This window comes from Rhipicephalus microplus, chromosome 3 (assembly GCF_043290135.1).
Source record: "Rhipicephalus microplus isolate Deutch F79 chromosome 3, USDA_Rmic, whole genome shotgun sequence".
Lineage (NCBI taxonomy): Eukaryota > Metazoa > Arthropoda > Arachnida > Ixodida > Ixodidae > Rhipicephalus > Rhipicephalus microplus.
In genome coordinates, this window is record NC_134702.1 from 273,783,819 (window position 1) to 273,807,446 (window position 23,628).

Sequence of the window (23,628 nt, forward strand, 5' to 3'; positions counted from 1 at the left end):
TTTCAGGACAATGCTTTGAGACCTAAACAGGTGGGGGGGGGATGTCGCATATCTCTACGTGTGTGCTGGCATGACATTCTTTTACGCGGGCCGTATCGCAACATTTTCGCCCAAAAAAGGTGTAAAAGTGCTTGGCGCACGCCAGGGCGAGGGCAGTTTTCTTCAGCACTATTATTGTCGCAACGTTGCTGGCATGCGAATAAAGCATCTTTAAATACTATCGGCGTCTTCATGTCTGGAAGCCCCGGGACAAGAAACGTGGCCGAGGTCAAATATAGTAATATTATTAATGATATATTTTCGTGGCGTTTCACGTTGCAAAACTGCGACATTATTAAGAGAGACACCATAGTGGAGGGCTCCGGAAACATCAACCACCCATAGCTAAAGTGCTTTCGACTCTACGGAAAATGCTGCCGCCGCGGCTAGGAATCGAACCTGCGACCTGTGGGTCAACAGCTGAGTGCCTTAGCCACAAGACCATCGAGGCCGGGATGAAACCTGCGACTTTCTGGTCAACATTATCGGAACACCAAAAATCACCAACCGAAACTCACCTTCTAATATTTCTTTGCATTATCGAGAACTTAAGCGCACGCCAATGTTCACGGGAATATCTGACATACCAAAACCACGATGTGTCGATGATTCAAGACAGACGCCATAATGATGGGCTCCTGAAATTTCGACCATCTGGTTTATAACGTGCATTAAGATAGCACCGTATATGCGCGCCTCTGCCGACTCACTTCCATCGAAACGCGACCGGCGTGGTCGGGATGGCGCGCATATGCTCAATGAACCCGTGGTTTTTTACCGGCATATCAATTTAAAGCGCTTCCAATAATTGGGTAATTGCGTAGTAGCACATGCGTGAGCCAACCAACGATTAACTCACATATTAAATTCTTCAATCTTTCTTGAACACCCTTACGTGTCCCAGGTTCGCGTAGTAATACACGCGCTTGCGCAAATAGGTTTTCGGGCCTTCTTTCTTTTCTGCGGTTGGGCGTCTGTGGCTTCCTTCTGGTGTCTTTGTTTGCATGCCGTGCCACTTTACATTTAATAACAACCAGTGTGAGGGAGCACGCGTGCCCAGCCTCCCTTTCCCTTCTTACGGCAGCGTGAAAGGTGTTGGTGGTAGTGGTTAGAAGAGAAGAAAGGCACCTAATTTTTGCAGCCCGGTCGTGAAGACGGCGCAGTGCCTAACGAAAGCCTAGCTGCGGGAACACACCCACGGCCGGCGCTCGCAATTCTCTCTTTCCCGGCGCGCGGGCGCGCGGAACGGTTTCCCCTCCCTCAGCGAGAAAGGGTATTATTCTTGTCAGGGAGAGGGAGACTGGGGCAGTGGACAAAAATAGCGTGCGGACGGCCGCATGGGCTATCTCTCTAGGTTCGTTCGATTCGCTTGCACCACGTGAACCAGTTCACGAGGTGCTGCACCTTACTATTCGTTTCAGCGGTGCAGCATTGACGACCGCTGAACCCTGCCATTCATTTCGAAAGGTGCAGAAGAGGTGCAGCACCGGTTCACAATTTTCCTGCACCTCCTTCGCTGATGGTGCCGGCTTAGTGCAGGCGCGCGTGCAGCTGAGCAGACGACGCAGCACTTAGACGTAGGTGGCTTAGGCGCCGTACCCACCTCTACAAATGCGGCGTGTTTTGCCAAGATGTTTGCGCCTCATAAATTGTCCGCATGTGCGTTTCGCCATAGGTCAGTGTTTGCTGAATGGTGTAAATTAACCGAAAAGAAATAAGGCCAACACCTTGTCGGCACATCGTCATTTGTTTCGGGTGTCATGCTGTGCCTGCACCGCTGAACTTACGCTGCACAATTTCTGAAATTCGCGTGCACAGCCGTGAACCGGTTCCTACCGGTGCAGGTGAATCGAACGGACCTTCTGACACCGGCCTTATGGCCATTACACGCGCTAACCGCACACACGCTCCTCACACCCGCACCGCAGAAATGGGCTAGAGGGCCGTCTCTGTGACGTCAGACAGAGCGGCTCTCAACTTTTGCGAGGCGCAAGCCGGCTGGCATGGCTCGGCTCTCATTGGCTACTGTGAAAAACGGCCTGGACGGCCGCCCCGTCGGTAGGGCTACCGTCGGCTCGCTTGGTAAACCTGGCGCTTGCCGAAGCGAGCACTGCAGCGACATGGAAAAAGAAAAAGAACAGCTGATTTTATCGTTGTGACCATCGTAAGCGCTGTGAGACTCCCGGGAAGATACCGGTAGCCAGGCGGTGTTTGCTGCCCCGCCATCACGTGCGATCGACAGCGGAAACTAAGAAACGAGCGAAGGTATGTTTGCGGATTCGAGTGTCGTCGTTTCGTGTCTTGCCTGGGTGTACCGTCCATCTTTCAAGTGTAACCGCAAAGAACTTCGAAGATTTCTGTGATGTAATCATTCACCTTTATAAAGCAGGATATGTGTTTAGTGCGCGCCGAAGTGAAAAGTTTGTAATCATCGCCACAAGCGTTAGCGTCGGGTGTGTTCTGTGTGTGCTGTTCGTCGCAGCAAATAGTATGCATAACTTTTGAGCGCTTGCAAGCGTTAGCTTCTACTACGATAACGATGGGCAAAGTTTATTACCCGTCATTGTTGTCATTCGTAATGCGCAACGCCGTACGAGTGCTGTTGTGTGTAGCGCTGTGGTGAAGTTCTGTGATTCATGTCACATTTGAGCGATTTTGTTCAGTGTTGTGCAGTGTGTTCAAGAAATGGAAACCGTGAAATATTTAGGAGTGTACAGCTCAATTTCCGATTTGCATAGTTGCGTGCACGTCCCCTGAAGAGGAGCTTGCATACAAGAGATTTTTGTGCATGTGGCACCTCCCCCCCTTTATTTTAGGAACGCATTATGATCGATTGTCTATGAATGCGTGGCCCCGCCGCGGTGGTCTAGTGGCTAAGGTACTCGGCTGCTGACCCGCAGGTCGTGGGATCGAATCCCGGCTGCGACGGCTGCAATTCCGATGGAGGCGGAAATGTTGTAGGTCCGTGTGCTTAGATTTGGGTGCACGTTAATGAACCCCAGGTGGTCGAAATTTCCGGAGCCCTCTACTACGGCATCTCTCATAATTATATTGCCACGTTCCATTTCCCAAGTTTTTGTTATCGTCCCTAAACACCACACGATTCTCAGCGCGAACCGCGCCTGCAGTTTTCGAGAAGGTTCCGGACTGTAGTAGATCATTTCGATAAGATCACGCCCACTATGCGAACGGTAGAGATTTTTCTGGTACCTACGCCACCGCCAGCGATAACGCTAGAACATTCGACAGCAAGAGTATAAATGCCGACGCGCTTCGCCGCTTGTAAGTTGTTGATCGAAGGCCGACACTGCATTCGCCGCTATCAGTCCGAGACTGCTATCAGTGCAAGATTCTGTTGTAATTAGACTTTCCGTTTACCGGGCACAGGTTCGCCCAAATAAACAGTTAAATCCCAACACGAAGTCTCCTGTCTTCGGCCACGTCGCGACCCCGTGACATCTGGTGGAGGTGCTGCTTCGTTCATGTACCGGACGCCCCCGTCAAGCCATGAACCCAGCCCACAACGCGGAGAAGACACCGACGCCAACCAAGAGCAGCGAACAAGCCGCCAACAGCAAGGTCTCCCACCGGAGTACGGGCTTCTACAAGACAAGGCGCGAAAGGTCAAGGCCATGACCTCTACTGCAGCGACAATGACAACCGGAGCGTCCCAGCCCGCTATCGTCATTAATCAACCCAGGGAACCACCAACGTTTCATGGGTCATCATTTGAAGACCCGGAAACCTGGCTAGAAACATACGACCGTGTGGCCACCCTCAACCACTGGGACAACGAAGAAAAGCTCCGTCGTGTGTACTTCTACCTGGAAAACACCGCAAGGACCTGGCTAGAGGATCGTGAGTCCACGCTCCGAACGTGGGATGTCTTCTGTGGCGCATTTCTGCAAACGTTCGCGAGCGTCGCTCGCAAAGAGAGGGCCGCTGCTCTACTAGAGACCCGCGTTCAGCTACCAAATGAGAAGGTTGGAATTTTCACAGAGGAGATGACCCGCCTATTTCGTCACGCTGACCCAGACATGCCTGAGGAGAAGAAAGTTCGTTTCCTCATGCGAGGGGTCAAACAGGAGCTCTTCGCGGGACTAATGAGGAATCCACCGAACACCGTCCAAGGATTTGTATCCGAGGCGACCACCATCGAAAAAACCCTTGACATGCGCACCAGACAGTATAATCGTCGCCTGACTCCAGAATGCGCTGCTGCTCAAACCAGTGACTCCGAAAACCTGCGCGAAACTATCCGAGCAATCGTCCGGGTTGAGCTGCGCAAACTGTTGCCTTCGGAGCTCCCTCAAGTGGATTCGATCGCCGACATTGTGCGAGAAGTTCGGCAATCACTTCTAATTCCCCAAACACCACTGCCCGAGCCAGAAATTATGAGCTACGCCGCTGCAGTGCGCCCCAACCCTCCGCCCCGTCCACGCCAAAACGCCGCCCCGTCGCCAGACACCACCGCCGCCACCACCCCCACCGACGACCTACCGTTCACCAGCGGGCCAGCGCAGGTCCATACTGGGGCGATGCCACGTTCCATTTCCCAAGTTTTTGTTATCGTCCCTAAACACCACACGATTATAAGCGCGAACCGCGCCTGCAGTTTTCGAGAAGATTCCGGACTGTAGTAGATCATTTCGATAAGATCACGCCCACTATGCGAACGGTACAGATTGTTCTGGAACCTACGCCACCGCCAGCGATAACGCTAGAACATTCGACAGCAAGAGTATAAATGCCGATGCGCTTCGCCACTTGTCAGTTGTTGATCGAAGGCCGACGCTGCGTTTGCCGCTATCAGTCCGAGACTGCTATCTGTGATAGACTACTGTTGTAATTGGACTTTCCGTTTACTGGGCACAGGTTCGCCCAAATAGACAGTTAAATCCTAACACGAAGTCTCCTGTCTTCGGCCACGTCGCGACCACGTGACATCTGGTACCCCGCACCTCCACCACCAAAAGCACGAGCTAAGCACGCTTAGCTCGTGCTGTTCAGCCTCTTTACATTTTTATTTCACTCACATCGACTGTTTCTGATTGCGGCAACTGTGAAGCTAGTGGCACAGTCATTTTAGTGTGGCAACTCATTGACACTTGTGCTGGAGCACCATTCTTTTCTTGAAGTGATGTGTTTTGTTAATAAACAAATGTTATTTGTGGGTCTGATTTGTTATTGCTAGTCGAACCCAAGCTTCAGAAACAATAATACACATAGATTGAGGTTGAGGCAGCACTTGTCGAGCTTGGGGCACTGGCTCTGGGTATCTGCCTTGCGCACAGTAGGGCTAGGTTGTGACTTGGCTGTAACGGAATGAGCTCACACTGGGTCGACACAAGGCCCAGACCAACCGCAGCGATCTACCTTTTTTTTCCACTAAACAGGATTTCCTGTATTCTTCACTTTTGCCTATCAACATACTTGTACAGTTGCTCGAGATATGAAAGTTACCATGCGACTGTTGACTTTCCAGGGGCCTAGTGGCATAAGCAGTGCAAATCAAGATTGTGCATTCTTCTCTCCCTCAATGCCTGTTTCATGCTAACACAATCACCCATAAGGCGAAATGTACACATTTAATTTCTCTCAGTTTTGAGCCCCTCCTTCGTCGCAATCCAAATGTATTCTTTCTTATAGAAATAGAAATAAACGGAGGAGTTTTTGTCACCATTACTTAGTGATGGCTACCCCTTTCCACTTGATTGGTACAAATTAAAATATAGAAAAAAAACAATAGCATATATTCATATATACAGTCCTACGTGGGTGAGAGCAAAAGTTCTCCTATAGGCAGAACAAACACGTAGACGCCACGCTCACTTTTAACCTTTGTCCACTCAGTAGTCGTCACAAATCTTCGTTTCTTCGAAGAACTGTCGCAGAACCTTCATTGCTTTGCCATTTGTTTTAGATGGCCAAGGACCTAGTATTTTATTCAGCGCGAATGGCCGCTTGAGATCTAACCTATGCAGTTCCTGTTCTAGTCGCCTTCGGTGTGTTGGGTTTCGGACGGTCGAACAAGAGGTGACAGATATCTTTGTCGTCGTGGCCGCATGAACATGCTGACGATGTTGCACGCTGACTACGAAGTAGGAAGTGCTTTGTGTAAGCAGTTCCGAGTCGTAGGCGATGAATGAGTGTGTCGATACGTCTTGAAAGGTCACGGTCTAATTGGTATTGAAGATTAGGATCAACAGATTATATGATCGATTCCATTGTTTTGTCTGTGAACTAGGTATACAGGCATAATTCACGTTTTGTTGTTCTTAAAATTCTATTTACATCATATTGAGATACCGGAATGAGGCACGTTTGCGTAGAATTATAAGCGGTTTTCGCCAACCCATACGCCATTTCATTTCCCTTAATTGTGCAGTGACTGGGAACCCACTGAAAGGCCACTCGATGATTCGACTTCGTAGCTTCTGAGTGCTCTTTTTGAATATCGCATACTATACGCACAACAATGTGTCTTGAAGTGGCATTTTCCATACATGCCAGTGCTGCCAGAGAGTCCATAACTACCACCCATTTTCTTGGTGTCGTTGACAGTTTAATAAAGCTTACGGCTAGCAAAATTGCTACGAGCTCCGACGTTGTTGAATAGGAGAGGTGGCCCAACCAACATGCACATTCTTCGCGCAATTCCGGACTTATGAATGCTGATGTCGCTGTCTCTTTGGTGACGGAGCCGTTAGTGTACGCGTGAGTGTATCCTTGGTACCTGTCAAACAGATGATGTGATGCCAACGTCTGTGCTGCAATGATTGGCACTTCACATTTGCTGCGTAGTCCTTCTATTGACGTTTCAATAGTTAGTAGCTCAAGCAGCCATGGTGGGTAGTTTTGGTTCAGTGGCCAATGTGTCGACACAGGAAGCTGGGAATTGTACTGTTGGTACACATGGTGTATTTGCGATCCATCACGGTTCAAGATGTTGGATATGAGCGGATGGGAAGGGTGTTGCGTGATTTTTCGTGGCCTTCTATCTCCGCAGCCGATTACAGATATACTTGGGAAAATATGTTACAGCTGGTGCTAGGCACTGCTTCATTTGAACAGCTTCTCCAGGTGGGAGTGATCGCTGCTTAAGGAACAGCAAAAAAAGTGTGTTAAGCTTGTGTGTTACCACCTTCTTCTCGAAAGTGTATTCTGGGACATGAAAATACTGTATTTCTTGGTTGTGGCTCGCGTAATAACCTTCAAATAGGAATTGACTGTGCACTTAAACATTCCTGGCTAACAGCCTTGACTGATCAGAGTGCACAGTGCTGTCTGTAGCCTCTTATTACACTAAGGAAGGCTGCCAGTTGGCGTGCTCAATAGCAACTACAAATGATCCTTCATCGTGACAGCAAAGTTCCCTACACACACTGAACAGACTTTTAGTGTGGCTGATAAACCACTCGCCTGCTTTTTAATCTCCTCACCAGATACTGCATTCCCTACCAAACCAACGAGAGACGTCTCCAGTCAACCAGGTCTTGGAAACTATCAGTTGATGGAAAATGTCGTAAATGTGACACTGCATGTCCAAAGCCTCTACCTTCATGACAATCTAACTGTCCTCTTGTCCCCTTACATTGTCAGGATGCATCCTCTTTCTCCAGGGGCATTTGCATTTACATACAAATGCCTCGGAAGGGATGCCCTATGGGCATATACCATCCTCATTGCCTTACTGGTGAAGACATGCTCACGTCATTATATTGTGCCAGTCTAAACAAATGCTCAGTTTAGACAGGCACATTCCAGAAATGAAAGTCAACCTAATTTCATTACAGTTGTTTCAGGCATTCACTGAGTGAAATATTTTGGGAGCGATGATTATGAGTGTTAAAAATATTGACCGCAGAATTTGATAGGAAAGAAATACAACAAGAAAGTCTATTTTCTGCTGGCAACAGCAGCGTACACCACATGTGACAAGGCGGCAGCATTAAGTCAGTCACACTGAAGTTAATAAAAAGAAAAAGTACAGCGTATCATTGATTCATGTGCTTGTACGAAACAAAGTTCACACTCAGTTTGTTTCAAACAAGTGGATGCATCCATGATGCACTGTTCCTTGAGTGCTTAATGAGATGAAGATGTCCTGAAAGAATATTTTACAAGCTGAGTTTCACATGGCAACACCTTCCTTGCATAATCCTGAGGTGTATGCAAAAAGAATGATCAGGGTTGGCACTAGCAAACAAACGCTGGCAAACATAAAAATTAGAAACGAAAGCAGATGACGATTACTGGCCTACCTGGTAATATTTCATTCGCATAGCATGGTGGTTTTCTCCTTCCAGTGAAAATGCAGCCTACATAATGTGGTACGAAAGCATACGCAGCCACCAGCAGAGTTTTTTGAAGGAATCATTGTGAGTTACAGTAAGCACATGGGCCGTAACACTAGAGTCTGAGCACTACAGTGACTTCAGAAGATATTATGACTTGCATGCGAGCACCCATAAGAAAGTAAATAGTTTTAACCTAATGTAGAAATGCAATGTAAGATTTCACCTTGCCTTGGTTGTTGGTCAACACTACTTGTGTTGGTTGCACACAAAAGCGAACCGTTTCGCATGAATGCACATCTTTTTTTGCTCCTCAGGAAGCTTGAAACACGCTTCTACTCTTATCATCATAATAATATCCACACCGCAAGCATGCAAAAGAGATTCTTTATTTTGGACCAATGAATACTCGCACTTGAATATGCCACGTGTGTGGCCAGAAATTATTTAGATTGAAATGCTTTGATTTTGTTATCTATACTGAAAAACATGACACAAAAGCAGCCTGAATCATTTGAAACACATGGTCCCTTTGGAGGGTACGACATAATGCATGATTCTAAAGGAGCACAAGCTTGTTAATGTTTGTGAAATGATAAATTTCTTTGTGTAACATGAGACAACAAAGTAACGCAAGTAAGTTCTGCGGAAACCTGCAAGGGGGCAGAATGGTTCAGGAAGGGAAACCCGACAACCACCCGTTTGTGGCACGAGGCCACAAGGAAATTTGTACGGATTTCTCACAAGGAAAAGCTAGTTGCCAAAAAATTTATCCTGGTCCGGGAATCGAACCAGAGACCAACGCCTTTCCGGTGCGGTCGCTCTACCAATGCGACAACAAAGTGACAGGCAGCAGAAAACAAAGGCATGCAGGGGTGGCGCTAGAATTTCTTTACTTAGGGGTTCACCCGTGATGCGCGAGTTCTTTCAGGGGGCAGGGACGCTGAGAACTTCTGTTCTGCGTTTCACTATGTTTGCTTTTGTGGTGGCAGGGGGTGGGGAGCCGGTGGAAATTTTCAGGGGGCTCCAGCCCCCCACAACCTCCCCTCCACTGCTGGCACTGCCCCTAAAGGTGTACTTACTGAATGGCAGGCAACTGTTTGCCATTAGTAATCCCCTCAGCAATTTTCTGGAAGCCAGTTTTCTATGCAAAAATGCCACTGCTCGAGAATTGTTAAAATTGAACTCACCATGTAAGTGGCAACTTATGTTGTTTACACTTGAATCGAAACACTTTAATTGTTTCAAACCAATAACTCGTATAGTAATTGGCAATGTAGTTGCAGACACACTTTCAAAAACATAATTTCAGTTGTGTGTTCAGTTGCGGTACTGCTGGTTCGATATGATGTCCTATATTTGAACGTTTTGCTCTAAATTGGCAACATATATCTTGGCTTGGGTTCAGGCGGGTTTTGAGAAAACTGATTTGGATTGATTTCTAGTAAAATTACTCTTTGGGTAGAGTTTTTTTATTGGGGTTCGATGCAACACCATGGTTTTACTACAAATAATGCACGAGCAAATACGTCGCGAAGAAGGCATCTTACAACATGCATGCCGACTAGTATAAGCATGACGTGCACAGTGTCATCCTCGACGACCCACTTAAGATTGCTTTCAGTGCAATAAGTTACAATTCCCATCATTTGTCAGGCTTAGTGCTTAAAAGCTCCTGTTTGAACTTAGCTCAGATTTTATTTTGAGGAAATCAGGAGTGGGAAGGGGGGGGCAATATAATCTTTATGTACATACAAATGTGAGTGTACATGATCTCGCACATTCAAACTGAATTATTTTTTAGGTGTTTCAAACATATCCTTTAGCTTGTTTGTAGTCTGTAGCATAGGCAATATGGGAAAGAATGAAGCATTACTTGTGATGTGTGGATTAGCATTGAGTATGTGAATGCACAATCAATTGGCCTTTAGCACAGTGGCTTGGCTGCTTGGCTTTATAACAACACAGAGTCTTAAATTGTTTTTATAGTGCTGATGGGGCTGCTTTCATTATACTTGTTTATATAAAAAGCTTACTGTAAAACATGCTCACAGTATCACATTTGCATGCAACATATTCTGCACTGTTTTAAAGGGGTGCCTAAGAACTGTGAGTCTGTACAAGAACTCAAGAACAACGTGACATGTTTTCCTGTGTACCCTATGCTATATCCTGTGCAAGCTGCTAATAAACTACCTTGTGTAATGCAACCATTATCGTCTTTCATTAGAGGATGCAAAAGTTATTCAGACTAAATAATGAATTGATTGCTCATACCTTGCAGCAGTTTACAATTAGTACGATAGCACATGTGGCTCAATGTTATATCCTATGTCAATTGTTGCAAGTTTTATTCTCATTGTCCATTTAACAGCTTGCTAGAACAAATGCACGTGTGCTTGAAGGTTCACCTTTTTTTCTATGACACCACTGAACACATTTTAAATTTTAATCAGTGTGTTATCTTGATTTAGTTTAGAATAAAAGACAGATACTGGGAAGCCGTGCACGTCATTTCATTTTATATTTTTTAGCAAGTGCTCATCTTTTGACACTTTATCACTCTGCTATACATTTCTAAAATAAAATGTAGTGGCAGATGGTCAGCCACCAGGACCTTGTTTTTGTAGGTTTTGGTGCTCCCTCTGCAGTTGTTATGCTTTATGCTCAATGAATGCGTGAATGAATTTTGGCACTATGCATAACCACTGTGAGAAGAAATACCGCAAGTTAATTTTTATCTACTGCTATTTGTTCTCACAGCGGTGACATTAAAAAGCAATATTTGAAATTATTATTGAACTTGTACAAGGATGCTGTGATAGTCTGGTTCAAGACAAGAGAAGAGAGCAAGTTATAAATTTCCTGCAAATCAAAACAGACTTTTTTTACAGTAATGTGGTTTTTCTGAAGCAAAATTTTAAGTTAAACAACAGCTACAGATAGAGTATTTCACATACTTCAGAAGTAATAACACTGCAGGTAATCATCTTCTTGGGGTGTTCCTGAGTATGTTGAGCCATTCCTGTTCTGCTCTATGACAACAGACCGTCACAGACAGACAAAATGCCTCATCATACTGACCCAAGAATGGCTTGCAATTTGCTGATGATGCTTCAGTATCACAAGAGCAATATGAAAGAGACTCATGTTACCAGCAGAAAACACTTCATGTTATCAGCAGAAAACAATTAGTGATATACTCACTACATTTACATTAATACCAAGGTGACAGAACAAAACCGCTCGCTGGGCTAGTACAGCATGACCAATATTTGAATATAGGATGATACAACAAAAACATTAGCATGCCAATGCCCCATCTCAACTCCACACGTCACATCATGTTCACCCTGTAGTCAGTGGAAAGAGGCTGTTCATGCACATACTGATGCACGAACTGGGCCCCTCTTAAGATCATAGTGGTGCTCCTCCTCCAATTCCACACCCACAAAAAAAAATCTGCCTACATCCCTGTGTCAGCCCACACACATTCTGGTGCTCACTTCAGTGTTGTCAATCGTTGCCATGACCATTTGTATGCATAATGTGAAGGCACACACTACATGCACAATTAGAATAGAAGGACATGCGTACAAAAAATAAAGTGCTGAAGCTCAAGCACTTTCACACCAGTCAGAATTCAGGATAGTGTGGCAGACTTTGCAAAATAGTCTATACTGGTTAACTTGGCAGCCAAAAACGAAGACATTACTAATTGTATCACAAGTTGTCCCGAGGACAGCTAGTTGAAGCCAAGGCCATGCCTTGTGCCAATAGAATGGTTTCGCACATCGTATTACACTACGTTCTGGCTGTTCTTGTTTATGTAGCCAGAGTTAAAGCGAACAGAAGTGTTCTTGTGTCTTCTGAAGCCTTACACATTTCAACACATTGACATTTTCAGCAATGTTTCTTTGCAAGAACCTTAAATTTCATTAATTGCAGAAGTGACAAATGATTTAAATTTACTAATACATATGCCCCAAAATGACTGATAGCTTCAATTGTGTCTCACAGGAGACGTTGTGCACAGCTCAACTGATCATAGAGGGAATGCCTTAGATGCTGCCCATGTTTTACTGCATTTGGCACTCTGCGCCAGCTAGCAGAATATGAAATGGAGGAATTCAAGCACCCCAAAAGAGAATGAGATATTAAAGTTGAGAAAGAAGGTTTACCTTAGAGTAAGCACAAATATGCGTCAGTGAACGAGATTCATGGTTTCATTGGCGTCCAAAAAGAAAAATGCATTTCATTCAAACATGCATTTCACTGGACTAGTGTGAACATAGCCAAACAGAAGATTACCTGCTAACAATCACTCAAACGGGGGAAAAGGAAGCTGAAGCATCAAACATTTGTCACACATCATCCACAGAACATTCATGTGGGTGAAGAAACCTAATAATCAGAATTAAAAACTTGGTTATGCCATCATGTTAGTCCATGTAACATTGAGGCTGTGTCGGGGTATGTAATCAACCATATTGCCAATGGGAAAAGATGATGAGGTGAGCAACAGGAATGTAGAAGTGAAAGGGTTGTAGCAAATGAATTGTGGAACCTTTAGATGAGTTAAAATAACAGCGATGTTTGTGGTATCATTTTTACATACACCAACAAAAAATGCAGACGTGTTTTCGACAGCAGCAAGGTGTCTTGAATAAAATGTAAACATACATTACGCTTCATATTTGGATTGTTTTAAAAACAAGCTATAGCGCCTCTCATATGATGCATGGCAACTTCATATGTACATACATTTATTTCCAGCTTTAATGAATGTATCTCACATGCTAAACATTTTCTCCTAGGCTGAAACTTCAATTACTTCAATACTTGTCGAGCTCATTGTGACATGTTATAGAGCAAACGCGAACTTGTATAGAGTAAAGTAAAGAGTGCGTCTTCAAGCCACGCGTAACGATATACACCAGCGCCCAATCACAAATATTACTGACCGGTCAATTCCTTCGTCTATTTCTAAAGAGCATCGCGGTATCGCCGCGTGCAATGCCGCTGCCACTGTAGGCCTTTTCTTCATTGTCATACAAAATTTTGTGCGTGTCGGCACCCGAATTCCTGCTAGCAATAAAAGATCGCCGTGGCACCAAATGCAACTCGAGCAATACGACCTGTGTGCGGTAACAACGACGACAACAACAAAAAAAGAGCGCGTAATTAGCCTCGAACAAAGATGACTACGGCGACGCAACACTTGCGGCCGAAAAACGCGTTGTGAAAATACAACAGCTTCAATTTCATGATAAACGCGGCGGCTTGAACCAACGCATTCAAGAACTTGTCAGCGTCGTCTGCTCTTGGTTGCCGACCTCGAAAACTGAAGCTCCGCCAAATAATTACCAGCCTCAACAGCGTCGCATCGTCCAACCAGAGTGCGCATCAGAGCCGCTCATGCGGTTAGCGCTTGTGTTGCATTTTGGCGCCGGGCTGCCATTTCGCTCTCCGTTTTCGGGCGGCAAGAATCCCACCACGTGCGGAGTGGGTGTGCGGCTAGCGCGTGTAAGGGCCCTTAGAAGAAGGAGGTCGATCCCGCAACCCCACCTGCGAGCCGGGGACGACAACGACCAAGAAGTAAGCGTCTACTTTTGTTTTCTGTACTATCGCCTCGCGACATTTGCGCGTTATTGCTACCATCTAGCAATAAAGTGTTGTTGTTGACCTATCTTGTTGCTTTATTCGCTCAAACCCGTGCAGCTGCAATGAAACTAGCTTCGGATAAGGCACGTCAATCGTGTATGGTACGACTGTACATTAGCTAGGCTTCTCCGTTAGCTAGGCTGAAACATTACCTAGGCTTCTGCGTCAGCCCTACATAGAACGAACTCCCTACAACAGCTAGCTCAGCACTCTATTACTCTAAACATTACCCGAAGTGCGTTGAGTATTGCTCAGTATTGTCATACATGTATCTACTGACGCAAGAGTACGTTGTCACAGGTCCCGTTATTAGGGAGGTAATCGCTGGGCTAATTCCAAGGACCGAAATATCGGCCCCCCGAACTGCACCACAAAAGCGTGGACAATTTAGAAGTGGTCCTATTTGCGCGCCAGTGGACGCCAGCTGTGGCCCAAAGAACAAGTCAGTGCCGAGAGTTGATAAACAAAACAAAATTATATTCTCAATTACGGCAGATCGAATCGATACACAAGTATGCACACTCGACAATAGTTGAATACAATATGTTACCAATCAAAAAACGTACTACACAGTACAATCAGCCACACTCGAAACAACAGACACAGACAACAAACAATACGCACTACAATGCAGTCGCATGCATTGAACAAACAAGAAGACACTTGAAGACTAAAGAGTAAGAAAACTTATTCAGTCCAAAGTTCTTGGAAGAAAAGTCTGAATGAAACTCTTCCGAGAATCAAGAGTCCAGTGTTGTTGTCGTTCCGCTGCCCCCGAAGTTTCTCTTCCAGGAAACTTCGCGTCTTCAATTGACCGCTCTCCAGGCTCCAAACTTCTTCGCCGGTAACACGTTGGCTTCCGACACGCAGCTGTTGCAACGCGTCTTCGCTCGCTGGCGGTAGACGCACACTCTTGCCTGTAGCTCGAGTCTTCACCCCTCAGGTGGAAATCCTCTTCTTTTCCTCCTTTGTCACTGATGACAAAAGGCTTCGCCGACAAGGCGGAACACCCTACGCACTCTAGCGCCATATTCCTTCTTCTCCTGCTTCGTCACTGAGGACAAAATTATCGCCGACTACCCGGCGGAACACCCTATGCACTCTGGCGCATACTTTTTTCTTCTCCTGATCTCTCATCTCTGCTGCTCGGTTAAACACCTTCCACGCAAGATGCCAGAAAATTCTCATCATTTCATCGGCGCGATACGCAGAGAAGGCTGGAAAAAGCACGAGACGGTTCGAGGGCCGTCTGCGACAGATGACGCAACCCTACATCGCCACGCCTCTTTCCATCGAGAACTTTCCAGGGCTTGCTCGGCCACTGATGTGAGGAGGTTCGTCGGCAAACCTACGCTTCCGAGGGAGAGATATGCGTGCCCGGGGAGTCTTTGTATGTTTGTTTTCTTTTTTTATCGTTGACGTCGAGGCGTTTCTCTGGCGCTTCGTCGCGAGAATTTGTGGGCGCGCCCTTTTTGAGGGCTCGTTTTGTGACACTGCTCCCCACTTTGAGAATATTATCTCATAATATTCAAAACCACACAAACGAGTGCGAACAGTCCCCACACTCTCGAAGACTGTAACATAGACCGTCGCTCATGACATGTCACATTCACAATAGATTACTCAGTGCAATTGTACATTGTAATTCAATCTCACAACACATGAAATATAACCACAGGTACATGAGTACAACACTCCATCACATATTCCAAACAATACAAATGTACAAGGTTCTCTCATTACAACAATTGTACAATACTATACATCACATCACCGTAACAAAAATTTTTGACTCACTCGACATACACTTGTGACACAGGATAACAAGAACACTAACACAACATATGGCACTCAGCCCTGCCAAACACATTCCGATCCCACCTCAGTACCTATCCTGTGTATCTTGAGCGGTGCTTGCGCCCTTTTTTGCGGTGCTCTCTCGATCTCTTCTTATCGTTTTTCCTCGTTTTGTTCCGGCGAGCCCCTTCCAACGACGGTATCTGAGGCGGCGTCTCAGCCATCGTTATCACTTCCTACATTGTTAACGGGTCATGACGCTCAACTGATCCTGCCCGGTTATTCAGCCGCTTGTTCATGTCACGACATTTGGCCTGGCTGGCCGACTCCATCACCTTTACACTGTCGGTCGGTTGAGGTCGTGCCGACGTAAGTCCAGCTGCCCAGCACGTGAACTCATTCAACACGATCATCTCCTCTTTCACTGTCTCTTGTACCCAGGCTTCCCCTTGGGCTCGAGTGAAATCATTCACGGGATTTTTCTCCGATGTATCTCGCGGTCCCTGTGTCGGCGTCGGCTCCATCTTCGGGTCTTCCCCCAAACGTTGCGGATCATTCGGCCCTCGCGCCCCGTCGATGTTTCCGATGACGAGGTCGTACAGGGGGTTCGTCATGCATAGAGCAGTAACCTTCCCGCTGAAGTACGGGGTACAACCTCAATTTCTCTTTCAGGAAACATCCGAACCGTACTGTCAATTAGGCAAACTGGTTTTGTTTTGCCTGTCAACTCACTTTTCCGTACCGAATTTCTCCGCACGATAACCGTGGAGCTACCGGTATCTCTTAACACCGTAATCATCTTCTTGCCCGCAACTTTTCCAGGCAGCGTTGGCATTCCCTTCGTAACACTGGTCGGCTGTTTTGTCATTACAACACCCACAATAGGAAGTTTCTCCCCATTTTTCAACTCTATGAATCCGTCGGTGACGGCATTATCATCGGATTTCGGTGCTGCTAGCACACAGGATACCTGGTGAGTTTGACTCGCTCCGTTACGACATGCGTCTGCTTTGTGCCCAGTCTCACCACACTTGAAACATTTTACTACCGTAGGGCTCGTAAAGTTAGTACGGCAGTTGTTCGCGCGATGACCCACTCGGTTACTCAGAAAACATCGCGGAACACTTTCCGGTGCACGCTTTTTTTGTTCGGGTGCCGATCGCCATGACTGGGACCTGGCGCTACTTCACGTGACCTTCACGTACAATTCTTCACGTCACGACACTACTGGTTATTCACCCTTTTATTTGCTTTATGACCGTGATCCGACGTTACCACTCACCACCCTACTTCCAACCACTACAACGCCGTAAACCGAATATGCACGCGACGCTATTGCTCGTGCCGACAACGCACGTCAGATCGCCCGCTCTAGACTTTCAGCTTCGGAAGCCACCCAGAAAGCCGTCTACGACAGCTGGCATGCTGACGTTGACTTCTCACCCGGTTCTCTTGTTCTCCTGTGGTGCCCAGTTCGTCGAGCTGAATTATCAGAGAAGTTATTGTCTCGCTACATGGGTCCTTACCGTATCAACCGCCAGGTAACCGAAGTCACCTATGAAATCATTCCTGCATCTGAGACCACAAGTCTGCCTGCAACCACACCCAGTGATGTTGTGCACGTCAGCAGGCTAAAACCTTGCCACCTGCCTACTGAAGACCGTAATTAATGTGCACCCATACGACGCTTTTACCGTAGGGGCGGGGGGGTAATGCTACGTAGCTGACATATCAGGGGTCAGAAGACGATAACGAGGAAGTGGTCTGTCGGTTGTGCGTGCTGTCCTCCATCTTAGTCGACGCCATACGCATCAGTTTGAATATACATTTTAAATAGACACGCCTTGTGTCATTTTTACGTAACAATATTCTTAAATTAGGGAGGGGGGGAGTGTCACAAACAAGCACTCAGAAGTGGGCGCGCCGCCAAGTTTTTGCGACAGTGACGGTGCCGGGCGCCACAGAGGTGCCTTGAGGTCGGCGCTAGAAAAAAAACACTCATAGACTCCCCGGGTGTGCCGTCTCTCCCCATCGAAAGGATAGTTTCGCCGGCCAACCTCCTCACATCGGCCGCCGAGCAAGCCCTAGAAAAATCTGGAAGGAAAGGGGCGTGGTGATGTACACTTGTTTCACGTGTCACGGACGGCCCTCAAAACGTCTCGCTCTTTCCGCAGCTTTGGCTGTGCATCGCGCCGACAAAACGATTAGAATTTTCTGAAATCTGACGCGAAAGGCATTTAAGCGAGCAGTGGAGAAGGGGTATTACAAGAGGAAGTCAGTTTATGCCAGTGTGTATAGGCAGGAGATCAAGTAAGTTTTGTGCAATTCTGTGTAGGGTCATTCCGCAACCTTGAAGGCTTCTGTCCTCAATGACAAAGCAGAGAGTTTCCACCTGAGGGGTGAAAGCTTGGGTTATAAGCAGAAGAGTGTGTCTTACGCCAGTGAGGAAAGACGCATCACAGCAGCGGCGCATGCGAAGTGGACGCATTACCGGCAAAGAAGTATGGTGCTTGGAGAGTGGCCAATTGAAGACGTGAAATTTCCTGGAAGAGAAACTTAGGAAGCAGCGGATCGAGAACAGCGCTGAACTTTGAGTGAGTGATTCTTGGAAGAGTATTATTCACACTTTGTTCCTAGGACTTTGGACCGAATAAGTTTTCGAACTCTTTAATTTTTCGGTGTCTTGGTTGTTCGATGCATGTGGTTGCAATGTAGCACGTATTGTTGTTTGTAATCGTTGTTTCATGTGTCGCTGATTGTAATTTGTTGTAGGTTGTTTTATTGGTGATATATCGTATCCACCTATTGTTGATTGTGCATATTTGTGTATCGTTTGATCTGCCATATTTGAGAATATATATTGTTTTGTTAATCAACTCTCGGCTCTGGCTCGTTCTTTGGGCCACAGCCGGCGTCCGCTGGCGTGCCAAACAGGACCACTTCTAAGTTTACCGCACTTTCGTGGTGCAGTTCAGGCGGCCTATACTTTGGCCCTTGAAATTAGTTCAATGATTGCCTCCCAAATTGACGGGACCGGCGATAATAGACCTGTACCTGAGGAGAAATGGCGCACATATCATCGACCCTTTTCGCCAGCGGCATCGCTAGTCCGGCCGTATCTTCATTTAAAACATCGTTTAAACTGCCTGCATTTATTCCGAGGTTTCGTTCATCGGATGTAGTTTTGAGTTTTGCACTCGCTTGCCTCATGACTGCTTCCAGCTTATGTTCTGAGAACGTCCCTACTGCAACACTCATGTCACCTCTTACCCTCTCTTTTATTGCTTCTTTTTGATTGCATAAAAAGTACCAGTGGCGCAACGTGGGAGCATCCCCGTGAAAGCTGACGCCGGAGCTCAGCTAGTCTCGCCACTAAATCATAATATAGGTTCGCATAGACGTGATGGTACTTTGTTTCAGTCAAAATACTAGATGTCGCGAGGTTCCAGAGACCTGTCTCTATCAAACAGCTGAACCTGCGGGCTGCTCGTCATCGGATTCAACGCCTAGCTGAGCGCTCCAGGAGGGCGGAGGATTGGACGGTGTACAACCGCATCGACGCGGTGTGTAGGTACCGCGCCCACCATCGCTGTGCCGAAAGCTGGTCCAGCCTTTTCCGCTCCTCCAATCAGCAGCGGTACAACCGGCGCCTGGCGGATGTTTGGGCTGACGTTGCGACCACGGGGCCCGCAGACTCCGGTTTTCTACATCACTATCGCCCTGCACCTAACCACCGCCCAGCTGACGGAGCTACTCGTGCACACTTTCCATGTCCTGTGCTCGGCCCTGACAAAGTGCAGGCAACCCCAGTGCCACCGCATCACCAGCCTAAACTGTTTCTCCGGAGTGGTTTTTCCCCACGTCGGAGATTGTGCAGCAGGTCGAGGTCCTCTGCATGGAGGAATTCACCCTCAGCGAGCATCATCACGTCCTGGCAACGCGGAGGAACCGTTAGGCGCCTGGCAGAGATGGCATTGCGTACCAGATGCTGCGAAACCCCGACGATAGCCAACTTCCTGGCATGCTCGAGGGATACAACAGCGTCTGGCGCTCTGGCGCGTTTCCAGCTACATGGAAGGAGGCGATTTTCGTTATGATTCGCAAGAAGGGCAGGCCCTCGTCCAAACCAACCTCCTACAGGCCGGTCTCGCTTACATCGGATGCTGGGAATGTGATGGAGGCCATGGCTCTCAAGCTCTCGAATGGATAGCTGTGTCCCTAAACTTCTTGCGGCCGGGCAGAGCGGCTTCCAATGCCACCGATCCGCCGCGGAAATCATTTTCGACGTTGTCACAGCCCTGGAGGATGCAAAGCTTCGCGGTCAAGCCGGATACTTGGTTCTCCTCGACATCAAGAGTGCCTTCGGTATCCTGCCTCATGCGGCTGTTTTGCACGCTCTACGTGCAATGGGTGTGTGCGGCAGGCTTCTAGGGTACGTCGAGGAGTTCCTAGGTAGCAGAACCTTCCGTGTCCGCATTGCTGGCGACCTAAGCATGCCTCGCCCGTCCTCTGCTGGTGTTCCGCAGGGCAGTATATTGGGCTCGATGCCCTTCAATCTCGCCCTCACGCGTATCGTGGACTAACTCGTGACTTGGAGTACACGGTGCGCGTGGCAATCGATGCGGACGGCGTCGCCTTCTTCGCGAGTGGACCCACTTTGTGCGGGAAACATGTGCGACAGAGCATCAAGCGCTCTCTCGAGACAGTGGATGCTTTCATTTGGAGCATTGGGCTTCAGCTCTCCATTGCCAAGACCGAAGCTCTTCTCGTCCACCCTACCCTCAGGGGGCGATATGAGGTTGGCCGCCTCACGTTCTGGGGACCCGTTCTGTCGTGGCGACGATCAGTGCGATACCTCGGAATCACGCTGGATGACCGCCTGAGCTGAAAGCCAGCAGTTGCCAGCCACTGGCTGAGCTCTCGCAAAGCCGCAAGAGCGGCATCCTCTCTCCTTGCGCGGGGCAATGGCTGTTCGCCTGACATCGCCCTGAGGAGGTGCAACGCCGTCGCCGGAGTCAGGGCCTTCTATGGCTTCTCGTTGGTCACATTGCGAGCGTCTCAATGTGAGACTTTCGAGACGGAGCATCGCGGCGGCATACGCGGTCTCTTTGGAATGCCTCGAACTTCTCCAGTGGGCATGACCTACACCAAAGCCAGCCAGTTTTCCTCTCGCTCAGAGCCAAAGCCTGTGCTTTGCGCCACGTGGAGCGCATGCACATGACACTAACGGCAAGGCGCTGGTTAATAGGCTCCTGTCGCTGCCCAACACTGGCATGGGCCACAGCTGGCTGGAGTACGCCGGCCTTATCTCCGGAGATAAGGCTTGGTGTGTGTGATTTTTGGAAGAGTATCAATACGACTTTGTTCCAAGGACTTTGGATTGAATACGTTTTTGAACTTTATAGTCTTTACATGTCTTGGTTGTTCGATGCTTGTGATTGCATTGTAGCGCGTATTGTTGTTTGTGTCTGTTGTTTTGAGTGTCGCTGACTGTGTTGTGTTGTACGTTCTTTTATTGGTGACATATCGTATTCACCTATTGTTGAGTGTGCTGGAGTACGCCGGCCTTATTTCCGGAGATCCAGTCGCTGGACGCCTGCCGATTCCACCTCACTGGTATTCCCGGCTGGCCATATTGACCAGAGTTCTGGGCATACGCAGCAAGGGGCACACACCTCGGGCTGCCCTGCTACAGGAAACATGTGCCCTTATCGAGAAGCGGTACTCCGGCCACCTCCATCTAAACACCGACAGCTCGGTCAAAGGGGACGGCTCTGCTGCTGCCAGCATCTTTTCGGTGCTCCGAGACGAGAGGAAGTGCCGTCTTCCCTTCCCGGCGTCATCGACGACGGCTGAGCTCACGGCACTGAACTTAGCGGACAATCAGCAGGCCGAGCTTCTGCCGCCATCGGCCGTGGTCTTCACCGATTCTGGGGCAGCACTCCTCACCCTCGCGAAAAATGAAAATGGCCCTTCGATCGCGCAGTGCCTCACGCGCAAGTTTACAGTGATTGTGCGAAGTGGGTGTGCTGTGTCGTTCCAGTGCGTGCCCTCACACGTAGGAGTGCGCGGCAACGAGGCAGCTGACACGCTTGCAGAGGACGCCCACGACTCGTCCACACCCGCCACGAACTTCGTGCACAGTTACGATGTGGCGTGGCAGATTATCGCCGGCCATGTCAGGGCTCTTCACCCGGACCCCCAAACAGCAGCCGGCAATCCTGTTGCACGCCTGCCGTCAACAGGAATTGGTCGGCGTGCTCGTGCTTTCTTGCTGCGCCTTCGAACTGGATGCAGCCGAATCGCGCACTAACTCTTCAGACAGAGTGGCAGTGGCAGCCCTTCTTGTGTGCAGTGCCCGGCAGACGAGATGGCCGAACATATCTTGTGTCAGTGCCCAGGATACGCCGATACTCGTCGCCGTCTCTTCTACGCCTACGCGCAATTGGGACTGCCACACGTGAGCCCACAACATCTATTGTTCCCCTCGGCCAACGTTGCGACACTCCGGCGGGCGTTCCATGCGCTCCTAGACTTTTTCGGCGACGCAGATCTTAATACGCGCCTCTAAAGAGGCCCGTTACACGAGTGTCGGAGTTTGTTTACATCGTGCTGCGCGCCACGCCTCCTCGAAGTCCGACGTGATTCGTTTACGTTCGACGCTCCGAGCTGCCTGACAAAATTTTTGGGGGCGAAGCTCCATATAGCGGCCCCAGTTCGTCCCCCATAGCCGTCTTAGTGTGTAACAAGTATAACATTTAGACCTCCAAGGTGGTGCCAGTGAGAGATTTCTTCTGTGCGTTGTTGAACAATAAAGATAGTGCTCAATGTATATGCCAATGGCTGCTAAGGAGGAATTCGAGACAGGAGAACTCGGCTTTTAGTTAACACGCATGCTGCGAATTTTTATTGTTCAACAACGCACAGAAGACAAGAAAGTGTTGCTTTGTTATACTCGCTGGGTGTAACCTCCTAGGTTTTAAAAAGGTTTAGCTAGCGTTGAGCTGCAGTGCCATCAATAATATGAACTAGTATATACCATAAACTCGAGGTCATTAAAGAAGGGAAGTAGACACGAAGCGCAAGCCGTGAGAAAGTGTGCGTGTGCCTCCTCTCGTTCAGTCCTTGGAACGTCCGCTGGATGGCGGTGCTCCTATATGAGAAATATATGAGGAAAAGTTGCGAGATGGTGATACTTGAAGTGTTGAATAGGTGGACGAACGGACACACAGACAGATGAATGGACGGACGCACGGATCACTGCATGGACGGACGGACGCATGGATGGACGCAGGGACAGATGCATCGACGAACGCAGGGATGGATGCACATATGGACGCGCGGACGCACGAACAGACGCACGGGCGGCCACACAGATGCACGCATGGATGGGCGGAAGCAAGAACGAATGGACGAACGGATGCTTCGCCCCACTATTCATCATTCACTGCGTGGTTATGCTGCCATTTTTTTCTATTTGCTGACCTACCTGCGCACGCACATACATGGTATAGTAGCTGCTTTAGGCAGCAGCACCGACACTTAGAAAACTATAGAGGCACAAGGAAAGGCAGGCAAGTTAACACAATGGTTTGCTACCCTGCACTGGGAGCAAAGGGATAAATGGGGTGAAAAGAGAAAAGGTTCACAATATCCCAAGCCCAGTTGGAGGAGCATAACCAGTTTACGAGTGGACACTCACATTTCTCGAGTTCAGGCATTTCAATAGCACAGTTGTGCTCTGACAGCGCAAAAAGATGTCCAAGGTGCTAAAATGTTCTCTACACAAAACGGCCTAGAGTGCAGTTGGAATAAAGCTATCCGAAGTGCT

At 48.1% G+C, this 23,628-nt stretch overlaps 1 protein-coding gene across 1 annotated transcript in view; it reads right to left on the minus strand.

The window, feature by feature from the left end:
* Positions 1-23,628, minus strand: part of LOC119159804 (4-pyridoxate dehydrogenase) — a 238,775-nt gene that overhangs the window by 92,975 nt on the left and 122,172 nt on the right. The gene's annotated exons all lie outside the window — the stretch shown is intronic.